The sequence below is a fragment of the Nyctibius grandis genome (assembly GCF_013368605.1).
Source record: "Nyctibius grandis isolate bNycGra1 chromosome W unlocalized genomic scaffold, bNycGra1.pri SUPER_W_unloc_2, whole genome shotgun sequence".
Lineage (NCBI taxonomy): Eukaryota > Metazoa > Chordata > Aves > Nyctibiiformes > Nyctibiidae > Nyctibius > Nyctibius grandis.
The window spans coordinates 4,510,194-4,521,735 of record NW_027167473.1 but is presented as its reverse complement, the minus strand read 5'-3'; the positions used below and the strand labels follow the sequence as shown (position 1 = coordinate 4,521,735).

The window sequence follows — 11,542 nt, the reverse complement described above, 5'->3', positions numbered from 1 at the left end:
CCGTGTGCTGGCACAAATGAATCTTCCCAACCAGTTCCAGGCCTAAGCAGTTAACTCAGCCCGAACCGCAGGGAGCGCAGGACTGGTGTTTCCACGCTGCCAAGCCTTGGACCTGTGGCAAACAGGGATAATGCTAATGCTGATTGTCAAAAGATCATTGAAGCTTTACCTGGAAAAACAGATTTGAATGTTATGATAAAGGCATGTGCAAAAGTGGGTACTGTGGAACATAAGGCTCAAGTTATGGCTGCGGCCGTACTTGGGGCTTACGTCATCACAATTGCAGCCTATATTCCAATTATTAGCAGGGGACACAACTTTAACAGCACCACGACACACTACTTCAGAGGTACAGCAACTGATTACAGAAATAGAAAGCAGGCTACATTCCAAATTTGTACATCGTATTGATTTGAATCAGGAAATACAAATTATCACTTTGTTTGATAGGCAAATTCCGTATGCAATAATTGGTCAATGGAATTCAGAATGATCAGATTCGTTACAGAGCTATTGGCACAGATTATTCATCAAAGGACGGATGCGATGTCGGGAGCTTGTGGCCAGAGATCCCTGCATCACTAACCGTTCCTATTGCAGCTCAATATTTTGAGTGGTGTATGGCTAATAGCTTTGCTTTGCAAACAGCTATGGAGAATTTCTCGGGACAGGTTGTTTACCACTTGCCCTCCCATCCTGTTATAAAATTGAGTGCTGTCACGGTTTAAAGCTGGGCCAGCTATTAAACCTGTGGCAGATGCCCTCTGTTATCCCCCCCCCTCCCCCCAGAGGGAAAGGGAAAGGGAAAAGGGAGAGAGACTTCCGGGTTGGAAAGTTAAAACAGTTTTAATAAACTATAATAATGAAAAAGAGTATAATAATAATAATAGAAATAATCAAATATATACAAATATATATACAAAACCAAGATTGAGCTCCCCTGAAGTCAGCCACGTCACCACCGGCAGTGCAGGGCAGGCTCCGGGAAGGCCCAGGCTGGGCCTAGCGACGGTCGAGAGCTGTATTCAGGGATGCACGGATCGGGATCGGGGGCAGCAGGAAAACAGACGGAGTCCTCCCTGGACACCGGCCATAGCAGCAAGAGCAAGAGAGCGAGACCCTCGTGATCCCCCCGCTTTATACCGAGAATGACGTGTATGGGATGGAATACCCTCGTTGGTCAATTTTGGGTCACCTGCCCTGTCTGCTCCCCGCTGCAGCTGCAACCCCCCTTCGGCTCTTCACTTGTAAGCAGTGAGGAATTCAGCAGTGACCTTGGTTTCTCTAGGAATAAGTACAAGCAAGAGCCTTTCTGCATACCATTCCTGTGGTACCTCAGCGATAACTAGAAACCTCGAGCGTTATCAGCCCTGGAAGCAGACACTGTCTGCAAAACATGCAGTTAGTTTCAGAAAGTGCAGTTACTTAGAAGAGACTGAGCTGGAAGTAAAAATCACTGAAAGGAAAATTGGTCTGTTTAAAGGTTACACAAAGGGAGCCTTTTTTTACTAAATCGTTTAAGTCTTTAGTATCAAATGTGCCACACTGAACACCCTGTTTCTAGTTGCCTTCTTAGCCAAAGTGGAAGCAGGCTGTATTGTGGCTTAGTCTTTGTGTGTGTGTGTATAAATGTGAAGATATGTATCTAGATTACATAGAAAACATGCATAATAGGGAAGGTACAGATCCCCCTGGAAAGGTTAGTTTTTGAGTACTTGTCTTTGTAATCTTAGTGTTCAGCTATGTGGCGTGAGCTCAACCTCAGTTCCTGCTTTGCAAATTTGTCCTCACGCTTTGTCTTTCAGCAGGGCTTTCAGCTGAAGTGTTTGACTTATGCAACCCAATGAAAAATTGCAAATATCTTGTCACCAGCATTCCCAGCTCCTGTTTAAGTTTCATTGTAACTGGTGGACTTCTTAAAGCTCCAACTTACAGAAGTATGTGATTATTTGGAGGAGGATGTTAAAAAACCAAACAACCTATATGCTTCTGGAGAAAACTTTGGAATATGATATGGCTTTAAACACTGAAATCAGAAAGCATAAAAATTGTCCAGAATGTCTTATTTATTAATCTCATTATTTTGAAAAATTCAACTCATCTTTACAGTCTGGGGAATGTTGGTACTGTTGGGAATTGGACATCCCTTTTCCAGACTCTTAAAATGGGAGTGTGTCTTGGTGAGGATGTGAGCTGTTTCTGAAGTCTACACCTGTGGATGGGGGAATATTTGGGTCCTAGAGAATCTAGTACAGAAGTTGATGGGTTGCATGTGTGCATTTAATGTTGGGAGATTGTTCTGGTGCGTCTTTGTGCTGTGAATAGAGGACTAGGGTTGTTAAGTCCTGGGTGTGGAGGTTGTTGGTGGAGAAAAGCTGTTGGTGGATTGTGCAGGGTTTATTCCTGTGTAAATAAGGGTGTTGGAGGGCTGTGGCAGTGAGATCTTTCCTTGTATGTTGCAAGAGTGCTTGTCCTCCCAATATATGAGGGAGATGTTAGAAGGGGTCATGCAGAAAATGTCTGTCCCTGTTTATCACATCATTTGTGACAGTGATGAGTGCCCCTGTATGTGGAAATGTGCAGGTTTGGGGAGGATTGCTCTGGGGTGCTTGTCTTTGCATGTGGAGAAGGTACAGGTTTGGGGGAAGCAGTGCCAGGAGTGCCTGTCCCTGCATGTTGAGAAGGCTAAATGGGGCAGGGGAAAAGCATGCATTGCACAAGGGCAATTTCTGGGTAAATTCACCCCTCACCTAATCACTCCCATCTTGACAAAAAGATAGCATACAAGGATGCTACCTGAAAAAAGTGTGCACGCATGAGGGAGCAATACTGGAATGGGAATCCCACAGGGGTCATCCTAGGGAGAAATGCAGAGTACAGCAGAGAGGTATCCTCTACCTCGAGCTCAGGGGGGAACTGGAAAGACACTGCTCCCCTTTCAGCACACACATAACGGAGTGGGATAGGAGGAATGGATGACGCGAAACCAATCCCATATCTCGAGAGACAAGGATATAGATCTGAGCGTATGTGTATACACAGGGCGCATGCGCTATATGCATGACACACTCACTCGGCTTCATTCGGTCTGCACTCGGCTATTTCCGTCTCTTTGTTTAAACTCTGAGTCGGAATGGGGGGGGGGAGGAGGAAGGAGGAAAGACAAAAGACAGAAAGTATTTTTTTTTTCTTCTCTCTTTGTTGTAGTTTTTTTTTGGCGAAGGTAGGGAAAAAATAAAAGGAGAACTGGAAGGAAAAGGGGACGGGAATTAACCCCTTGAAGATAAAAGATTCCTGTTCCTCCCCCTTCTCTTAGCGGCCGGGCACAGCGTTGCTTCTCTTCTTTTGCTGTCGCTGCCATTTGTTGACAGGTCAGTCTGCCGTCCTCCGGTGCTGGGGTGGGGTGGCAGACACGGGACGGGACGGACATGACACTGTGTTGGGTGTGGGAAGGCTGTGCTTGGAACTTTTTGTGATTCAGAAAATGCACGTTATTGTCTTAGTGGGTTCGATGGTATTTTAATAGATAGCTGTTTTGTTTTGTTGTTGTTGTTTTTTTTCTCTCCCCTTAAACCCCCTTCCTTTTTCGTGCTTAAGGGTAGCTTCTGCCCACCAAGGGGAAAGGTGTCTTTTCCTTTTAAAAAAAACAAACTACTCCCCACACCTTTTTTCCCCCCTTCTGTTTTCACCCCTCCCTTTCCTATTCCAACTATTAACTTTCCTGGCTTCTGGAGGAGTGGTAACGCTTTTTTCTGGGTGCCTGGTCACTGTGCCCCTGCGTCCTGCCAACAGACTCTTGTCCTCAGGTCTGCAGGGAGACCTCCCATTACTGTGGGTTGGCTTAGGTGTGTAGCTCAGCAGGGTGATAAGGAACGTTTGTGGAGAGGTGGTGGTGGTGGGGTTTGGATGAGAGCTGTCTGAGTCGCGTTTAGAGAGTTCCTTCCACCCTTATTAATGGTTTTGCATTGATTAAACCCCCACTATTGGGAGGGGGAGGGAATCTGTCTCTAGTCAGAAAGGAGTGGGCGTATTCCTTGCTAAATTACCTCAATTATACAGATGTGGAGTTTTGATGCTGTGTATGGCTTAGGTTTTCAAGTCCTGTGAGAAGTAGGAATTGAAGTAACACTGGTAGATTAAAAAAGGATTGTTATGTTTGTGGTTTGCATTGCCCCTTCCCCCAGAGTATTTGTTGAATGGTATAATCTTCTACTACCAAGTTTTGTTTGTTTTCTGCAAATGTTGAATTTGTCAGTGAGTTGTGGTGCTATGGAATAACGTGGTAGTCAGTCTCTTGTTGAAAAGTAATTGATTTTTCTTCAGAATGTCCTATGAAGAAACTGCAGGAGACTTAATACTTTAATACTATGGTTGTATAATACTTGGATGCTCTTTGCTAGTTCATGTATATTGTTGTTTAGGGAAATGTTGTATACTCTATGGCTTTGTATGTATAGTCTCAAATCAGTTTAGTCATTTTTTTTTTTTTTCCCCTCTGGATGTGAAATATGAGTGACTGAGAAACCTAGATCTAGAAATTCTTTTTGATTACCCCTGTGTGCTCTAGAATGTTCCTTTAGAAGTGTTTTGCTTTGGTGTTTTTCAGGAGTCCTACATAATTGTCTACCTATGTTTCTTAGAATTAAAGTTGTGGATGAGAAGGTTGAAATTAAATAGCATCTGATGTTATGTTTAACACAACATTCATTCTAACTTTGAAATATCATGTGCATAACAGTCCTTCTGGACTCAAGTAATATTAGACCAAAATGTTGGATTCTCCAGGAAGCTACTTCAGGAATATATTAAAAATATTTGCATGGAAACTTTAAGCTAGATATGATCTGTAAAGTGGATGTACATTTTGAAAAACACTGCAAATGTAATGAGATCTTGCAAGAATGCAAGCGTAGAATATTCCTATTTGTTTATATGTGTGTATATATAACTCTTCATCCTTTTATATTGGGATAGTGGTCTGACTTGGTACATAGTTTGAGACAGAGATACTAAATGGAAACCTTTATCAGCAGTATTTGGTGATGCAACGGATTTCAGAATGTTGATATTCTTGAATGTCCTGTGGCTTAAACTGTTTCTTTTTTGATATTACTAGTAAAAAGGGTTGAGTAATAGTTCAACTACGCCCTTGTGCTGGGATAGGTACTCTGTCAGGTTTGAAGAACCTGAGAAAACTGATTTAGGAATGTCAGATTAGAATGTCTGATTGAAATAAGTTAACAGATAGAAAGACACTGCCCAATTCCAGAATCTATTACTTGGTACAGGACTTGTATTGGAATCCCCTCTCTAGGGTAAATTGATAATTTTAATAAAAGACAGATTTTGGGAAGATGAAGGTCAAGGCTCGCAGACTTTATTCTAAATGTACTTGCTATGCTGAAGTAGTTAATGCAATCAAAGGGTGGAGAGGGTGGGGTTGCATTGTATTAAAACCAGCCCTTGCTATTGTGATATGCACTGTTGTGTTTTATTGTTGATTGAAACAAATACTGTATGCAGCAGTTCTTACTGGAGTCTATTTTGAAGAGCTGAGGAAAAACTTGCTGCTCTTCCTCAAATCAGGTTTCTGTTAAGTTAATCTTTTAAATAAATACTTCTGTATGTAAATTGCTAGCATATGAAATATCACCTGTGGTGAGAATTCAGGAGATGGAAAAAGTTTATTTGCTATTGAAGATTTGAATGGAACTTGTCATTACAAAGGTCTGAAAGTCTTACAGGCATGTTGCAGGACAGAATAAAAGAGCAATGGACTTGATGGGTAATGCCATTTTCCTTTTTCTAGCAGAAAGAAAACTTTGTTTAAAGTTAAAGTTGAATTGAGTTGGTTCTGAGGAGTAAATGCTGTCTGAATGACCTATTACTTAAAGCTAAAAAAAGCTGCCTTTTTTTTTTTTATTAGCATGCAGACTCTAAAATGTCTCCTATTCCTACAGACTCTTGAACTCTATGAAAAATATGTCTACTTCAGAGAACTTGATTTTTTTTTTTTTTTTGAAACCTACCTTATATAGTAAGAGCTCATCAAATTGCACTTGCTTTTTGAAGCACTTGACACAAATTCTTTTTAGAGATCATTCTTTATAGCGGCAAATGTAATTCTCAGATGTCTCTAGGTACAGACTAGTTGAAAAAAGTGAATTTGCTATGAGCAGTTTACTTCATTTAGAAAGGCATAGTTAAATAACAATATGTTCTCATTAGGGGCTTCTTTTTGAAAAAAACCAAAACAAAACCAAAACAAAAAACCACACCCAACCAAAAAAAAAACTGCAAACAAACAAAAACCACCCCAAACACTCTCCCCCCAGCTATTCATAGTCAACCTGCCATTCCTCATACCTGTGACTGATTAGTGCTATGTTTCGCAGAGGGATAAAGAAATGGAATTCTTCTGTGTTTTCTTTAAAATAATAAAAATAAATTGATGGCTGAATAAAGGTAGAGAAGGGACCTAAATAAGTGTGTGAGACAGTATGGTGAGCTGAAGACTTACCTGTTCTGTTTAGCTTTTGGCAACCAGTCATGTAGCAATGACTACCTCTTGCCCAGCTTGTAGTTAGGCAATGTGGAGTCAGCTGGGGAAAGTGTTAAGGCAATTTGGGTGAGAACTGGAGATATCAAGGGTGGGTATGTTGGTGTTACTATGACTGAGGAAAGTAAAGGCACAAATACAAAGGAAACCAGGCTCTGTTAGTTCTATTGCCCGTGGAACAACTTTGCACAGATGAAAAATGGTTGAATTTGTTTAAAGTGATGGGAAGGGAATTCAAGATATTCTCGTATGTTTGGGTCACTGTTAACCATTTTATGTTTTAACCTTGTGACTGACACTAACATTAAAACTGACAATATGTAAATAAACTTTTTAGTGGCAGTAACTACCATTATTAGGTGAAACTGAGGGTGTACTTGCTTTGTGAATAGCGTAGTATGGTTGGAAACATTTGTGTGTGTGTTGGGGAATGTGTGCTGTGCAGTATGTGCTTAAGAGCAATTTTTTTTTTCAGGTTACTGGAACAAAGATTTAACTGCTGACTTGCAAACAATTACTTAGTTCATAAATTGAACTGAGAAATTATTTTTTCACCCTTATGTATTGCTGTGGTTTAACCCCAGCCAGCAACTAAGCACCACACAGCTGCTTGCTCACCCCTCCCCCCCCAGTGGGATGGGTGAGAATTAGAAGGGTAAAAGTGAGAAACTCATGGGTTGAGATAAAAACAGTTTAATAATTTAAAAGAAATAATAATAAATTGTAAGGAAAAGAGAAAAAAAATAACAGAGAGAGAGGAAAATAAAACCCAAGAAAGACAAGTGATGCAAAAAGTTGTTCAGCCTGGAGAAGAGAAGGCTCTGGGGAGACCTTCTAGCACCTTCCAGCACCTGAAGGGGCTACAGGAAAGCTGGAGAGGGATGTTTTACAAGGGCATGGAGTGATAGGATGAGGGGGAATGGTTTTAAACTGAAAGAGGGGAGATTGAGATGAGATATGAGGAAGAAATTCTTTACAGTGAGGGTGGTGAGACACTGGAACAGGTTGCCCAGAGAAGCTGTGGCTGCCCCCTCCCTGGCAGTGTTCAAGGCCAGGTTGGATGGGGCTTGGAGCAACCTGGTCTAGTGGAAGGTGTCCCTGCCTGTGGCAGGGGGGTTGGAACTAGATGATCTTTAAGGTCCCTTCCAACCCAAACCATTCTATGATAAATGAAAACAATTGCTTACCACCAACTGACTGATGCCCACCTAGTCCCCAAGCAGCACCTTCCCCCTAGTTTTATTGCTGAGCATGATGTCACCAAAATCGGGAATAAAACTCCTTAACGCTGGGTTTAGCATTAATGAGCAGGCATTACTTTTATTTGACTGAGGGACATGAGGGAATCATTCCACCTAACATGTCCACCCAGGAACAAAAGCACACTCGTTATATACATTATAGAAAAATGAATATTCATGCAATTTCAAGAAAAGCCCGCCTATTCCAAGAAACCTTATGCATATTCTAATACATTATATAATGTCTTTGTGCATGCGTACTAAATTGGGGAAGGGGTCTTTGGTGGTCTCTAGTGGTCGCAATCCCCCCCCATATTTATGCTGTCCGCTGTATGGCCCCACTTCTGCGCAAGCATGGTTGATGCCTTTCTGTTGATACATGCAGGTGGCTCCAAGGAAGAGATCCTGTTCTGGTTCCTACAGGATTTATCTCTTATCCTGGCACCAGAGCTGTGAATCAAGTCATTTAAGACACTACAAAGATGCTGTTCGCAGTCTTGTTTATCTTTGTCCCTTCTTTGTAATTAGTGAGGAATTTAACAGAGACCTTGGGTTCTATAAGAATAAGCAAGCACAAGCAAGAGTCTGTCTGCATACCATTCCCACCAGTATCTCAGTGATAACTATAACTTTAAGTATTATCAGTCCTAGAAGTAGATATTGTCTGCAAAACATGCAGTTAGCTTCAGAAAGTGCAGTTATTTTAGCTGAAAGGAAAATTGGTTCTGTTTAAAGGTTACACGAAGTAGGCCTTTTAGGGCCTACTTTGAGGCCTGCTTTTACTAAACCGTCTGGTATCAACGTCATATGATATGGAATATCCCTTCGGTCAGTTGGCGTCAGCTGTCCCAGCTGCGTCCCCTCCCAACTTTTTGTGTGTCTCCAACCTACTTGCTGGTTGGGGTTGTGAGAGAAGCAGAAAAAGCCTTGACTCTGTAAGCACTGCTCAGCAATAACTAAATCATCCCTGTGTTATCAACACTATTTTCAGCACAAATCTAAAACATAGCCCTATACAAGCTACTATGAAGAAATTTAACTCTATCCCAGCCAAAACCAGTACATGTATAATGAGACAGTGTATGATATTCTGTCTTCAGTGGATCGTTTATCTATTATAATGTTTCTGGATAGACTAAGAATCTCATGACTGAGATTTTGATTTAATGTTTTAAAAAAAGACACTAATCCTATAGATTATCTTGGCTATCTTCTAGTGTCATGTGCATGCAAATATTAATCTAAAAGTGTAAATGGTTCCTATTTGGCTTTTTTCATTTAAAAATCAAAACAAACCCCCAAAACCCCCACAAAACCAGAAAAAAACATACAGCCTGCAAACACTACAATGACCAGGGTTACTTTTTTTTGGGTAAGGTGTTGTCCTTGTACAATCCCTCCCCACCCCCCAGTTTTGCACCTGAAAGAATAAGGTAAAAAGTATGAGCCAACTGGCTAACTACAAATGTTCATTACTTAGGGTGTAATGTATTATGTGCAGATAGCATTTTGTGGTGAGTGGGAGCCATTTACTAGTTTAAATATACAGACTGATATAATGGAAGCTGTGAGTCAATTGATTACTTGGAATAGTTTTGGCAATACAATGCTCTTCAGCTAACTTATTAGGAGAATTTTTTGTAGCATATAATTCTTATTACACTGAGTTTATTTGTTGTACTTCACAGTACTTATCTGTAGGCTTGACTTGTGGAACGGAAACTTTGAAATCTTATGGCATAGTTTGTTCATTTGGAATGACTTTACCCCCAAACTGTTAAGGCATAGAGACTGTTCGAAGTCAGGATTGTATTCTCAGAGTTTAGGGCCAGAAAGGACTGAGATTTTTGTCTGACTGACTGCATATCAAACCATTAATTTCCACACAGTTGCCCTTCCATTGAACATAACTGCTTTTGACTAAAATGTGAACTGTCCCGGACACAAGGAATCCAGTCTAGGGAAGTGATCGTCCCTCTGCACTCGGCACTGGTGAGGCCGCACCTTGAGTACTGTGTCCAGTTCTGGGCCCCGCACTTCAAGAAAGATGTTGAGGTGTTGGAGCGAGTCCAGAGGAGGGCGACCAAGCTGGTGAAGGGTCTGGACGGTCTGACCTGTGAGGAACGGCTGAGGGAGCTGGGGGTGTTTAGCCTTGAGAAGAGGAGGCTCAGAGGTGACCTTATTGCAGTCTACAACTACCTGAAGGGAGGTTGTAGTGAAGTGGGAGTCGTCCTCTTCTCCCGGGCAACTAGCGATAGGACAAGAGGACACAGCCTCAAGCTTCGCCAGGGGAGGTTCAGGTTGGACATTAGGAAGAATTTATTTTCAGAAAGGGTTATTAGACATTGGAATGGTCTGCCCAGGGAGGTGGTGGAGTCACCATCTCTGGATGTGTTTAAGAAAAGACTGGACATGGCACTTAGTGCCATGGTTTAGTTGACAGGGTGGTGTCAGGGCAACGGTTGGACTCGATGATCCCTGAGGTCTCTTCCAACCTGGTTGATTCTGTGATTTCAGGATTTTAAGGATGCAGGATCTACAGGGTTTTTGTTTGCTCGTTCCAATGGTTAATCATGCTAACTGCTGAAAACATATACCTATTTTCTAATGCAAATTGGCATCTGATTCTAAACCCTAACACCTGTTATGCCTTTATCTGCTAGCTAGAGCCTTTTAATACTTTGTTTTCACTTTGTGAAGGTGCTGACACACCACAGTTGACCTCCCAGTTGTCTTTTTTTGATAACTCAACAGATGGTTCTCTGTGAGGCATTTTGAGTCCCTGAATTTTATTTTGAACTTTTTCCTTCTGTGTTTTTCTTTATTTTTTTTTTTTAAGTATGGATTCCAGAGCTGTATATGGTATCTGACTGATTCTGTCTGTACCAATGAAATGTTTTCTCTCTTGACTTGTTATTCCCCTTATACAGCCAGTAATTACATTAGCCCTTTCAGCATCATGCTGGCTGGTTAATCTCTGACTTCTAAATATTTTTTTTTAATTGAATCCTCTTTTTTTTTTTTTTTTTTGAGGGTCAGGCAAATATAACCTTGCCGCTTGTTAAATGTGTTAAGTGCTCACCAATCCTAGGACATATTGTCCCCAAATGCAGGTGTCTGCTGCTGTGTGCATGCTGCTCTACCCCCTGAGATCCTGCACTTGAGGGGAAAAGTTTTACTGTGTCCATGAGGGAACTGGGCGGTTAAGGTATACATTGCAAATAATACCTGTCTCGTGTAAAGCTAAAATATTTAAGTTGTTTTGGAAGCAATAAGTGTGGATGTTTTCTTTGTTGAATGAGGTATATAACTGCGGTGGGTTAACTTTGTCTGGCTGCCAGGTACCCACCAAGCTGCTCTCATTCCTCCTCAGCAGGAGAGGGGGAGAAAATAAGATGAAAAGCTCATTGGTCAGGATAAGGATAGGGAAATCACTCGCCAATTACCATCATGGGTAAAACAGACTCAATTTGGGGAAGATTAACTTATTGCCAATTAATAACAGAGTAGGATAGCGAGAAACAAAACTAAAAGCACCTTTCCCCACCCCTTCTTCGCAGGCTTACCTTCACTCCTGACTCTTCTACCTCCTGCCACGAGTGGCACGGCAGGGTGGGGGCTTACCTTCACTCCTTCCTCATCACACTGTTCCTCTGCTCCAGCGTGAGGTCCCTCTCACCGAACACAGTCCTTCAAGAACTGCTCCAGCATGGGCCCTTTCCATGTGGTGCAGTCCTTCAGG

At 41.7% G+C, this 11,542-nt stretch overlaps 1 protein-coding gene across 2 annotated transcripts in view; it reads left to right on the top strand.

The window, feature by feature from the left end:
* Positions 1-3,142: 3,142 nt before the first annotated feature.
* Positions 3,143-11,542, top strand: part of LOC137677170 (polycomb group RING finger protein 3-like) — a 147,732-nt gene continuing 139,332 nt past the window's right edge. For both annotated transcript variants that reach the window (XM_068424424.1, XM_068424421.1), the window contains exon 1: positions 3,143-3,371. The gene's annotated coding sequence lies outside the window, so the exon portion shown is untranslated. The remainder of the gene's footprint in view (positions 3,372-11,542) is intronic.